The sequence below is a fragment of the Triticum dicoccoides genome, chromosome 4A, assembly GCF_002162155.2.
Source record: "Triticum dicoccoides isolate Atlit2015 ecotype Zavitan chromosome 4A, WEW_v2.0, whole genome shotgun sequence".
NCBI classification, from domain to species: domain Eukaryota; kingdom Viridiplantae; phylum Streptophyta; class Magnoliopsida; order Poales; family Poaceae; genus Triticum; species Triticum dicoccoides.
Genome location: NC_041386.1, coordinates 89,009,746 through 89,022,114, shown reverse-complemented (window position 1 = coordinate 89,022,114; position 12,369 = coordinate 89,009,746).

Genomic DNA, 12,369 nt, shown 5'->3' with positions numbered 1-12,369 from the left:
GCATGTGCTCATTTGAAAGTACTATTAAGCGTTTTGATCTATCCTTATAGATCTTGATGCTCAATGTTCAAGTAGCTTAATCCAGGTTTTCCATTGAAAACACTTTCCAAATAACCCTATATGCTTTCCAGAAATTCTACGTCATTTCTGATCATTAATATGTCAACAACATATACTCATCAGAAATTCTATAGTGCTCCCACTCACTTCTTTGGAAATACAAGTTTCTCATAAACTTTGTATACACCCAAAATCTTTGATCATCATCAAAGCATACATTCCAACTCCGAGATGCTCACTCCAGTCCTTAGAAGGATTGCTGGAGCTTTGCATACTTATTAGCATATTTCAGGATAGACAAAACCTTCCGGTTGTATCACATACAACCTTTCCTCAAGAATCGTCGAGGAAACAATGTTTTGACATCCTATCTGCAAGATTTCATAAACAATGCAGTAATTGCTAATATAATTCCAACAGACTCTTAGCATCGCTACGAGTGAGAAAGTCTCATCGTAGTCAACTCCTTGAACTTGTCGAAAAACATCTTAACGACAAGTCGAGCTTTCTCAATGGTGACACTTACCATCATTGTCTGTCTTCCTTTCAAAATCCATATGTACCTAATGTTGGAAATATGCCCTAGAGGCAATAATAAAAGCATTATTATTATATTTCCTTGTTCATGATAATTGTCTTTATTCATGCTATAATTGTGTTATCCGGAAATCGTAATACATGTGTGAATAACAGACATCAACATGTCCCTAGTGAGCCTCTAGTTGACTAGCTCGTTGATCAACAGATAGTCATGGTTTCCTGACTATGGACACTGGATGTCATTGATAACGAGATCACATCATTAGGAGAATGATGTGATGGACAAGACCCAATCCTAAACATAGCACAAGATCGTATAAGTTCGTTTGCTAGAGTTTTCCAATGTCAAGTATCTTTTCCTTAGACCATGAGATCGTGTAACTCCCGGATACCGTAGGAGTGCTTTGGGTATGCCAAACGTCACAACGTAACTGGGTGACTATAAAGGTAGACTACGGGTATCTCTGAAAGTGTCTGTTGGGTGACATGGATCAAGACTGGGATTTGTCACTCCGTATGACGGAGAGGTATCACTGGGCCCACTCGGTAATGCATCATCATAATGCGATTAGAATGACCAAGTGTCTGGTCACGGGATCATGCATTATGGTACGAGTAAAGTGACTTGCTGGTAACGAGATTGAACGAGGTATTGGGATACCGACGATCGAATCTCGGGCAAGTAACATATCGATAGACAAAGGGAATAGCGTACGGGGTTGATTGAATCCTCGACATCGTGGTTCATCCGATGAGATCATCGTGGAGCATGTGGGAGCCAACATGGGTATCCAGATCCCGCTGTTGGTTATTGACCGGAGAGTCGTCTCGGTCATGTCTGCTTGTCTCCCGAACCCGTAGGGTCTACACACTTAAGGTTCGGTTACGCTAGGGTTGTAGGGATATGTATATGCAGTAACCCGAATGTTGTTCGGAGTCCCGGATGAGATCCCGGACGTCACGAGGAGCTCCGGAATGGTCCGGAGGTAAAGATTTATATATGGGAAGTCCTGTTTCGGGCATCGGGACAAGTTTCGGGGTTATCGGTATTGTACCGGGACCACCGGAAGGGTCCCGGGGGTCCACCGGGTGGGTCCACCTGTCCCGGGGGGCCACATGGGCTGTAAGGGGGTGCGCCTTGGCCTAATGGGCCAAGGGCACCAGCCCCACATAGGCCCATGCGCCTAGGGTTTAAGGGGGCAAGAGTCCTAGGAGGGTAAGGCACCTCCTAGGTGCCTTGGGGGGGAGGGAAACCCCCCTTGGCCGCCGCACCCCCTAGGAGATTGGATCTCCTAGGGCCGGCCACCCCCCCTTGGCACCCCTATATATAGTGGGGGAGAGGAGGGACTTCACACCTGAACGCCTTGGCCTTTGGTTGCCTCCTTCTCCCTCCCCAACACCTCCTCCACCTCCATAGTGCTTAGCGAAGCTCTGCCGGAGTACTGCAGCTCCATCAACACCACGCCGTCGTGCTGCTGCTGGTGCCATCTCCCTCAACCTCTCCTCCCTCCCTTGCTGGATCAAGAAGGAGGAGACGTGGCTGTTCCGTACGTGTGTTGAACGCGGAGGTGCCGTCCGTTCGGCGCTGGTCATCGGTGATTTGGATCACGTCGAGTACGACTACATCATCACCGTTCTTTTGAACGCTTCCGCTCGCGATCTACAAAGGTATGTAGATGCATCTAATCACTCGTTGCTAGATGAACTCCTAGATGATCTTGGTGAAACGAGTAGGAAATTTTTTGTTTTCTGCAACGTTCCCCAACAGTGGCATCATGAGCCAGGTCTATGCGTAGTTCTTCTTGCGCGAGTAGAACACAATTTGTTGTGGGCGTAGATTTGTCAACTTTCTTGCCGTTACTAGTCCTTTCTTGCTTCAGCGGTATTGTGGGATGAAGCGGCCCGGACCAACCTTACACGTACGCTTACGTGAGACCGGTTCCACCGACTAACATGCACTAGTTGCATAAGGTGGCTGGCGGGTGTCTGTCTCTCCTACTTTAGTTGGAGCGGAATCGATGAACAGGGTCCTTATGAAGGGTAAATAGAAGTTGACAAATCACGTTGTGGCTTTAACGTAGGTAAGAAAACGTTCTTGCTAGAACCCTAATTCAGCCACGTAAAAAAACTTGCAACAACAATTAGAGGACGTCTAACTTGTTTTTGCAGCAAGTGGTTTGTGATATGATATGGCCAAAGTTGTGATGAATGATGAATGATCTATATGTGATGTATGAGATGTTCATGCTATTGTAATAGGAATCACGACTTGCATGTCGATGAGTATGACAACCGGCAGGAGCCATAGGAGTTGTCTTTATTCTTTTATATGACCTGCGTGTCATCAAGAAACGCCATGTAAATTACTTTACTTTATTGCTAAACGCGTTAGCCATAGTAGTAGAAGTAATAGTTGGCGAGCAACTTCATGGAGACACGATGATGGAGATCATGATGATGGAGATCATGGTGTCAAGCCGGTGACAAGATGATCATGGAGCCCCAAGATGGAGATCAAAGGAGCTATGTGAAAATGGCCATATCATGTCACGTTTATTATTTGATTGCATGTGATGTTTATCATGTTTTGCATCTTGTTTACTTAGAACGACGGTAGTAAATAAGATGATCCCTCACAATAAATTCAAGAAGTGTTCCCCCTAACTGTGCACCGTTGCGACAGTTTGCTGTTTCAAAACACCACGTGATGATCGGGTGTTTTATTCAGACGTTCACATACAACGGGTGTAAGACAGATTTACACATGCAAACACTTAGGTTGACTTGACGAGCCTAGCATGTACAGACATGGCATCGGAACACAGAAGACCGAAAGGTCGAGCATGAGTCGTATAGAAGATACGATCAACATGAAGATGTTCACCGATGTTGACTAGTCCGTCTCACGTGATGATCGGACACGGTCTGATTTAACTCGGATCATGTAATACTTAGATGACTAGAGGGATGTCTAATCTAAGTGGGAGTTCACTAATAATTTGATTAGTTGAACTTAATTATCATGAACTTAGTCTAAAATCTTTGCAATATGTCTTGTAGATCAAATGGCCAACGTAGTCCTCAACTTCAACGCGTTCCTAGAGAAAACTAAGCTGAAAGACGATGGCAGCAACTATACGGACTGGGTCCGGAACCTGAGGATCATCCTCATAGCTGCCAAGAAAGATTATGTCCTACAAGCACCGCTTGGTGACGCACCCGTTCTCCCTGCAGAACAAGATGTTATGAACGCTTGGCAGGCACGTTTCAATGACTACTCCCTCGTTCAGTGCGACGTGCTTTACAGCCTAGAGCCGGGGCTCCAAAAGCGTTTTGAGAGACATGGAGCATATGAGATGTTCGAAGAGCTGAAAATGGTTTTCCAAGCTCATGCCCGGGTCGAGAGATATGAAGTCTTCGACAAATTCTTCAGCTGTAAGATGGAGGAAAATAGTTCTGTCAGTGAGCACATACTCACTATGTCTGGGTTGCATAACCGCTTGACTCAGCTGGGAGTTAATCTCCCGGATGATGCGGTCATTGACAGAATCCTCCAGTCGCTTCCACCAAGCTACAAGAGCTTTGTGATGAACTTCAATATGCAGGGGATGGAAAAGACCATTCCTGAAGTATTTGCTATGCTGAAATCAGCGGAGGTAGAAGTCAGGAAGGAACATCAAGTGTTGATGGTCAATAAAACCACTAAGTTCAAGAAAGGCAAGGGTAAAAAGAACTTCAAGAAGGACGGCAAGGAGGTTGCCGCGCCCGGCAAGCAAGCTGCCGGGAAGAAGCCAAAGAATGGACCCAAGCCCGAGACTGAGTGCTTTTATTGCAAGGGAAGCGGTCACTGGAAGCGGAACTGCCCTAAGTACTTAGCGGATAAGAAGGCCGGCAAAACAAAAGGTATATGTGATATACATGTAATTGATGTGTACCTTACTAGTGCCCGTAGTGGCTCCTGGGTATTTGATACCGGTGCAGTTGCTCACATTTGTAACTCAAAGCAGGGGCTGCGGAATAAGCGGAAACTGGCGAAGGACGAGGTGACGATGCGCGTCGGGAATGGTTCCAAGGTCAATGTGATCGCCGTCGGCACGCTACCTCTGCATCTCCCTTCGGGATTAGTTTTAAACCTTAATAATTGTTATTTAGTGCCAGCTTTGAGCATGAACATTGTATCGGGATCTCGTTTAATTCGAGATGGTTACTCTTTTAAATCTGAGAATAATGGTTGTTCCATTTTTATGAGAGATATGTTTTATGGTCATGCTCCTATGGTGAATGGTTTATTCTTTATGAATCTCGAACGTGATGCTACACATGTTCATAATGTGAGTACCAAAAGAAGTAAGGTTGATAATGATAGTCCCACATACTTGTGGCACTGCCGCCTTGGTCACATAGGTGTCAAACGCATGAAGAAGCTCCATGCTGATGGACTTTTAGAGTCTCTTGATTATGTATCATTTGACACATGCGAACCATGCCTTATGGGTAAAATGACCAAGACTCCGTTCTCAGGAACAATGGAGCGAGCAACCGACTTATTGGAAATCATACATACTGATGTGTGCGGTCCGATGAGTGTTGAGGCTCGCGGTGGCTATCGTTATGTTCTCACTCTCACTGATGATTTAAGTAGGTATGGGTATATCTACTTAATGAAACACAAGTCTGAAACCTTTGAAAAGTTCAAGGAATTTCAGAGTGAGGTTGAAAATCAACGTGACAGGAAAATCAAGTTTCTACGATCAGATCGTGGAGGAGAATACTTGAGTCACGAGTTTGGGGCACACTTAAGAAAATGTGGAATAGTTTCACAACTCACGCCGCCTGGAACACCTCAGCGTAATGGTGTGTCCGAACGTCGTAATCGCACTCTGTTAGATATGGTGCGATCTATGATGTCTCTTACCGATTTACCGCTTTCTTTTTGGGGCTATGCTTTAGAGACTGCCGCATTCACTTTAAATAGGGCTCCGTCGAAATCCGTTGAGACGACACTGTATGAATTATGGTTTGGGAAGAAACCTAAGCTGTCGTTTCTAAAAGTTTGGGGATGCGATGCTTATGTCAAGAAACTTCAACCTGAAAAGCTCGAACCCAAGTCGGAAAAATGCGTCTTCATAGGATACCCAAAAGAAACTATTGGGTACACCTTCTACCTCAGATCCGAAGGCAAGATCTTTGTTGCCAAGAATGGGTCCTTTCTGGAGAAAGAGTTTCTCTCGAAAGAAGTAAGTGGGAGGAAAGTAGAGCTTGATGAAGTATTACCTCTTGAACCGGAAAATGGCGCAACTCAAGAAAATGTTCCTGAGGTGCCTGCACCGACTAGAGAGGAAGTTAATGACAATGATCAAGATACTTCTGATCAAGCCCCTGCTGAAATTCGAAGGTCCACAAGGACACGTTCCGCACCAGAGTGGTACGGCAACCCTGTCTTGGAAATCATGCTGTTAGACAACGGTGAACCTTCGAACTATGAAGAAGCGATGGCGGGCCCGGATTCCGACAAATGGCTAGAAGCCATGAAATCCGAGATAGGATCCATGTATGAAAACAAAGTATGGACTTTGACTGACTTGCCCGTTGAGCGGCGAGCCATAGAAAATAAATGGATCTTTAAGAAGAAGACAGACGCGGATGGTAATGTGACCATCTATAAAGCTCGGCTTGTCGCTAAGGGTTATCGACAAGTTCAAGGGGTTGACTACGATGAGACTTTCTCACCGGTAGCGAAGCTGAAGTCCGTCCGAATCATGTTAGCAATTGCCGCATTCTATGATTACGAAATATGGCAAATGGACGTCAAAACGGCATTCCTTAATGGTTTCCTTTAGGAAGAATTGTATATGATGCAGCCGGAAGGTTTTGTCGATCCTAAGAATGCTGACAAAGTGTGCAAGCTCCAACGCTCGATTTATGGGCTGGTGCAAGCATCTCGGAGTTGGAACATTCGCTTTGATGAGATGATCAAAGCGTTTGGGTTTACACAGACTTATGGAGAAGCCTGCGTTTACAAGAAAGTGAGTGGGAGCTCTGTAGCATTTCTCATATTATATGTAGATGACATACTTTTGATGGGAAATGATATAGAACTCTTGGACAGCATCAAGGCCTACTTGAATAAAAGTTTTTCAATGAAGGACCTTGGAGAAGCTGCTTATATATTAGGCATCAAAATCTATAGAGATAGATCGAGACGCCTCATAGGTCTTTCACAAAGCACATACCTTGATAAGATATTGAAGAAGTTCAATATGGATCAATCCAAGAAGGGGTTCTTGCCTGTGTTGCAAGGTATGAAATTGAGCTCAGCTCAATGTCCGACCACGGCAGAAGATATAGAAGAGATGAGCGTCATCCCCTATGCCTCAGCCATAGGTTCTATTATGTATGCCATGATGTGTACCAGACCTGATGTAAACCTTGCCGTAAGTTTGGTAGGAAGGTACCAAAGTAATCCCGGCAAGGAACACTGGACAGCGGTCAAGAATATCCTGAAGTACCTGAAAAGGACTAAGGAAATGTTTCTCGTTTATGGAGGTGACGAAGAGCTCGTCGTAAAGGGTTACGTCGACGCTGGCTTCGACACAGATCTGGATGACTCTAAGTCACAAACCGGATACGTGTATATTTTGAATGGTGGGGCAGTAAGCTGGTGCAGTTGCAAGCAAAGCGTCGTGGCGGGATCTACATGTGAAGCGGAGTACATGGCAGCCTCGGAGGCAGCACATGAAGCAATATGGGTGAAGGAGTTCATCACCGACCTAGGAGTCATACCCAATGCGTCGGGGCCGATCAAGCTCTTCTGTGACAACACTGGAGCTATTGCACTTGCCAAGGAGCCCAGGTTTCACAAGAAGACAAGGCACATCAAGCGTCGCTTCAACTCCATTCGTGAAAATGTTCAAGATGGAGACATAGAGATTTGTAAAGTACATACGGACCTGAATGTAGCAGATCCGTTGACTAAACCTCTCCCTAGAGCAAAACATGATCAACACCAGAATTCCATGGGTGTTCGATTCATCACAAAGTAACTAGATTATTGACTCTAGTGCAAGTGGGAGACTGTTGGAAATATGCCCTAGAGGCAATAATAAAAGCATTATTATTATATTTCCTTGTTCATGATAATTGTCTTTATTCATGCTATAATTGTGTTATCCGGAAATCGTAATACATGTGTGAATAACAGACATCAACATGTCCCTAGTGAGCCTCTAGTTGACTAGCTCGTTGATCAACAGATAGTCATGGTTTCCTGACTATGGACACTGGATGTCATTGATAACGAGATCACATCATTAGGAGAATGATGTGATGGACAAGACCCAATCCTAAACATAGCACAAGATCGTATAAGTTCGTTTGCTAGAGTTTTCCAATGTCAAGTATCTTTTCCTTAGACCATGAGATCGTGTAACTCCCGGATACCGTAGGAGTGCTTTGGGTATGCCAAACATCACAACGTAACTGGGTGACTATAAAGGTAGACTACGGGCATCTCCGAAAGTGTCTGTTGGGTGACATGGATCAAGACTGGGATTTGTCACTCCGTATGACGGAGAGGTATCACTGGGCCCACTCGGTAATGCATCATCATAATGAGCTCAGAGTGACCAAGTGTCTGGTCACGGGATCATGCATTACGGTACGAGTAAAGTGACTTGCTGGTAACGAGATTGAACGAGGTATTGGGATACCGACGATCGAATCTCGGGCAAGTAACATATCGATAGACAAAGGGAATAGCGTACGGGGTTGATTGAATCCTCGACATCGTGGTTCATCCGATGAGATCATCGTGGAGCATGTGGGAGCCAACATGGGTATCCAGATCCCGCTGTTGGTTATTGACCGGAGAGTCGTCTCGGTCATGTCTGCTTGTCTCCCAAACCCGTAGGGTCTACACACTTAAGGTTCGGTTACGCTAGGGTTGTAGGGATATGTATATGCAGTAACCCAAATGTTTTTCGGAGTCCCGGATGAGATCCCGGACGTCACGAGGAGTTCCGGAATGGTCCGGAGGTAAAGATTTATATATGGGAAGTCCTGTTTCGGGCATCGGGACAAGTTTCGGGGTTATCGGTATTGTACCGGGACCACCGGAAGGGTCCCGGGGGGCCACATGGGCTGTAGGGGGTGCGCCTTGGCCTACATGGGCCAAGGGCACCAGCCCCACATAGGCCCATGCGCCTAGGGTTTGAGGGGGAAAGAGTCCTAGGAGGGGAAGGCACCTCCTAGGTGCCTTGGGGGGGAGGGAAACCCCCCTTGGCCGCCGCACCCCCTAGGAGATTGGATCTCCTAGGGCCGGCCACCGCCCCTTGGCCCTCCTATATATAGTGGGGGAGAGGAGGGACTTCATACCTGAACGCCCTGGCCTTTGGTTGCCTCCTTCTCCCTCTCCAACACCTCCTCCACCTCCATAGTGCTTAGCGAAGCTCTGCCGGAGTACTGCAGCTCCATCAACACCACGCCGTCGTGCTGCTGCTGGTGCCATCTCCCTCAACCTCTCCTCCCTCCCTTGCTGGATCAAGAAGGAGGAGACGTGGCTGTTCTGTACGTGTGTTGAACACGGAGGTGCCGTCCGTTCGGCGCTGGTCATCGGTGATTTGGATCACGTCGAGTACGACTACATCATCACCGTTCTTTTGAACGCTTCCGTGCGCGATCTACAAAGGTATGTAGATGCATCTAATCACTCGTTGCTAGATGAACTCCTAGATGATCTTGGTGAAACGAGTAGGAAAATTTTTGTTTTCTGCAACGTTCCCCAACACCTAACAGCCTTACGACCATCAAGTAGTTCTTCCAAAGTCTACACTTTGTTTTCATACAAGGATCCTCTCTCGGGTTTTATGGCCTTGAGCCATTTATCGGAATCCGGGCCCACCATCGCTTCTCCATAGCTCGTAGGTTCATTGTTGTCTAGCAACATGACTTCCAAGACAGGATCACGTACCACTCTGAAGTAGTACGCATCCTTGTCATCCCACGAGATTTGGTAGTGACTTGATCTGAAGTTTCATGATCACTATCATAAGCTTTCACTTCAATTGGTGTAGGTGCCACAGGAACAACTTCCTGTGCCCTGCCACACACTAGTTGAAGAGACGGTTCAATAACCTCATCAAGTCTCCACCATCCTCCCACTCAATTCTTTCGAGAGAAACTTTTCCTTGAGAAAGGACCCGATTCTAGAAACAATCCCTTATTGCTTTCGGATCTGAGACAGGAGGTATACCCAACTGTTTTGGGTGTCCTATGAAGATGCATTTATCCGCTTTGGGTTCGAGCTTATCAGCCTGAAACTTTTTCACATAAGCGTCGCAGCCCCAAACTTTTAAGAAATGACCGCTTAGGTTTCTCTAAACCATAGTTCATACGGTGTCATCTCATCGGAATTACGTGGTGCCCCTTTTAAAGTGAATGTGGTTGTCTCTAATGCCTAACCCATAAACTATCGTGGTAATTCGATAAGAGACATCATGGTATGCATCATATCCAATAGGGTGCAGTTATGATGTTCGGACACGCCATCACACTATGGTGTTCCAGGCTGTATTAGTTGTGAAACAATTTCCACAATGTCTTAATTCTATGCCAAACTCGTAATTCAGATATTCATCTCTATGATCATATCATAGATATTTTATCCTCTTGTTACGACGATCTTTCAACTTCACCCTGAAATTACTTGAACCTTTCAATAATTCAGACTCGTGATTCATCAAGTAAATATACTCAACATCTACTCAAATCATCTGTGAAGTAAGAACATAACGATATCCACTACATGCCTCAGCACTCATTGGATTGCACACATCAAAATGTATTACTTCCAACAAGTTGCTTTCTAGTTCCATTTTACTAAAACCGAGGCTTTCAGTCATCTTGCCCATGTGGTATGATTTGCATGTCTCAAGTGATTCAAAATCAAGTGAGTCCAAACGGTCCATTTGCATGGAGTTTCTTCATGCATATACACCAATAGACATGGTTCGCATGTCTCAAACTTTTCAAAAACGAGTGAGCCCAAAGATCCATCAACATGGAGCTTCTTCATGCGTTTTATACCGATATGACTTAAGTGGCAGTGCCATAAGTAGGTGGTACTATCATTACTATCTTATATCTTTTGGCATGAACATGTGTATCACTACGATCGAGATTCAATAAACCATTCATTTTAGGTGCAAGACCATTGAAGGTATTATTCAAATACACAGAGTAACCATTATTCTCCTTAAATGAACAACCGTATTGCGATAGACATAATCCAATCATGTCTATGCTCAACGCAAACACCAATCTCGATGGTAGAGGGAGCATGCGATGCTTGATCACATCAAGCTTGGGAAAAACTTCCAACACATATCGCCAGCTCACCTTTAGCTAGTCTCCGTTTACTTCGCAGCCTTTTATTTCGAGTTTACTAACACCTAGCAACCGAACCGGTATCTAATACCATGGTGCTACTAGGAGTACTAGTAAAGTACACATTAACACAATGTATATCCAATATACTTCTATCGACCTTGCCAGCCTTCTCATCTACCAAGTATCTAGGGTAATTCTGCTCCAGTGGCTGTTCCTCTTATTACAGAAGCACTTAGTCTCGGGTTTGGGTTCAACCTTGGGTTTCTTCACTAGAGCAGCAGCTGAATTGCCGTTTCATGAAGTATCCCTTCTTGCCCTTGCCCTTGCCCTTCTTGAAACTAGTGGTTCAACCATCAACAATTGATGCTCCTTCTTGATTTCTACTTTTGTGGTGTCAAACATCGCGAATATCTCAAGGATCATCATATATGTCCCTGATATATCATAGTTCATCACGAAGCTCTAGCAGCTTGGTGGTAATGACTTCGGAGAAACATCACTTTCTCATCTGGAAGATCAACTCCCACTCGATTGAAATGATTGTTGTACTCAGACAATCCGAGCACAAGCTCAACAATTGAGCTTTTCTCCCTTAGTTTGCAGGCTAAGAAAATCGTCGGAGGTCTTATACCTCTTGACGTGGGCACGGGCCTGAAATCCCAATTTCAGCCCTCGAAACATCTCATATGTTTCGCGACGTTTCAAAACGTCTTTGGTGCCTCAACTCTAAACCGTTTAACTGAACTATCATGTAGTTATCAAAATGTGTATGTCAGATGTTCGCAACATCCACAGACGACGTTCGAGGTTCAGCACACTGAGCGGGGCATTAAAGACATAAGCCTTCTATGAAGCAATGAGGACAATCCTCATTTTACGGACCCAGTCCGCATAATTGCTACTATCAACTTTCAACTAAATTTTCTCTAGGAACATATCTAAACAGTAGAACTAAAGCGCGAACCACGACATAATTTGCGAAGACCTTTTGACTATGTTCAGGATAATTAAGTTCATCTTATGAACTCCCACTCAGATAGACATCCCTCTAGTCATCTAAGTGATTACATGATCCGAGTCAACTAGGCCGTGTCCGATCATCACGTGAGACGGACTAGTCAACATCGGTGAACATCTTCATGTTGATCGTATCTTCTATACGACTCATGTTCGCCCTTTCGGTCTTCTATGTTCCGAGGCCATGTCTGTACATGCTAGGCTCGTCAAGTTAACCTAAGTGTTTGCATGTGTAAATTCGTCTTACACCCGTTGTATGTGAACGTTGGAATCTATCACACTCGATCATCACATGGTGCTTCGAAACAACGAACTATCGCAACGGTGCATAGTTAGGGGGAACACTTTCTTGAAATTATTATGAGG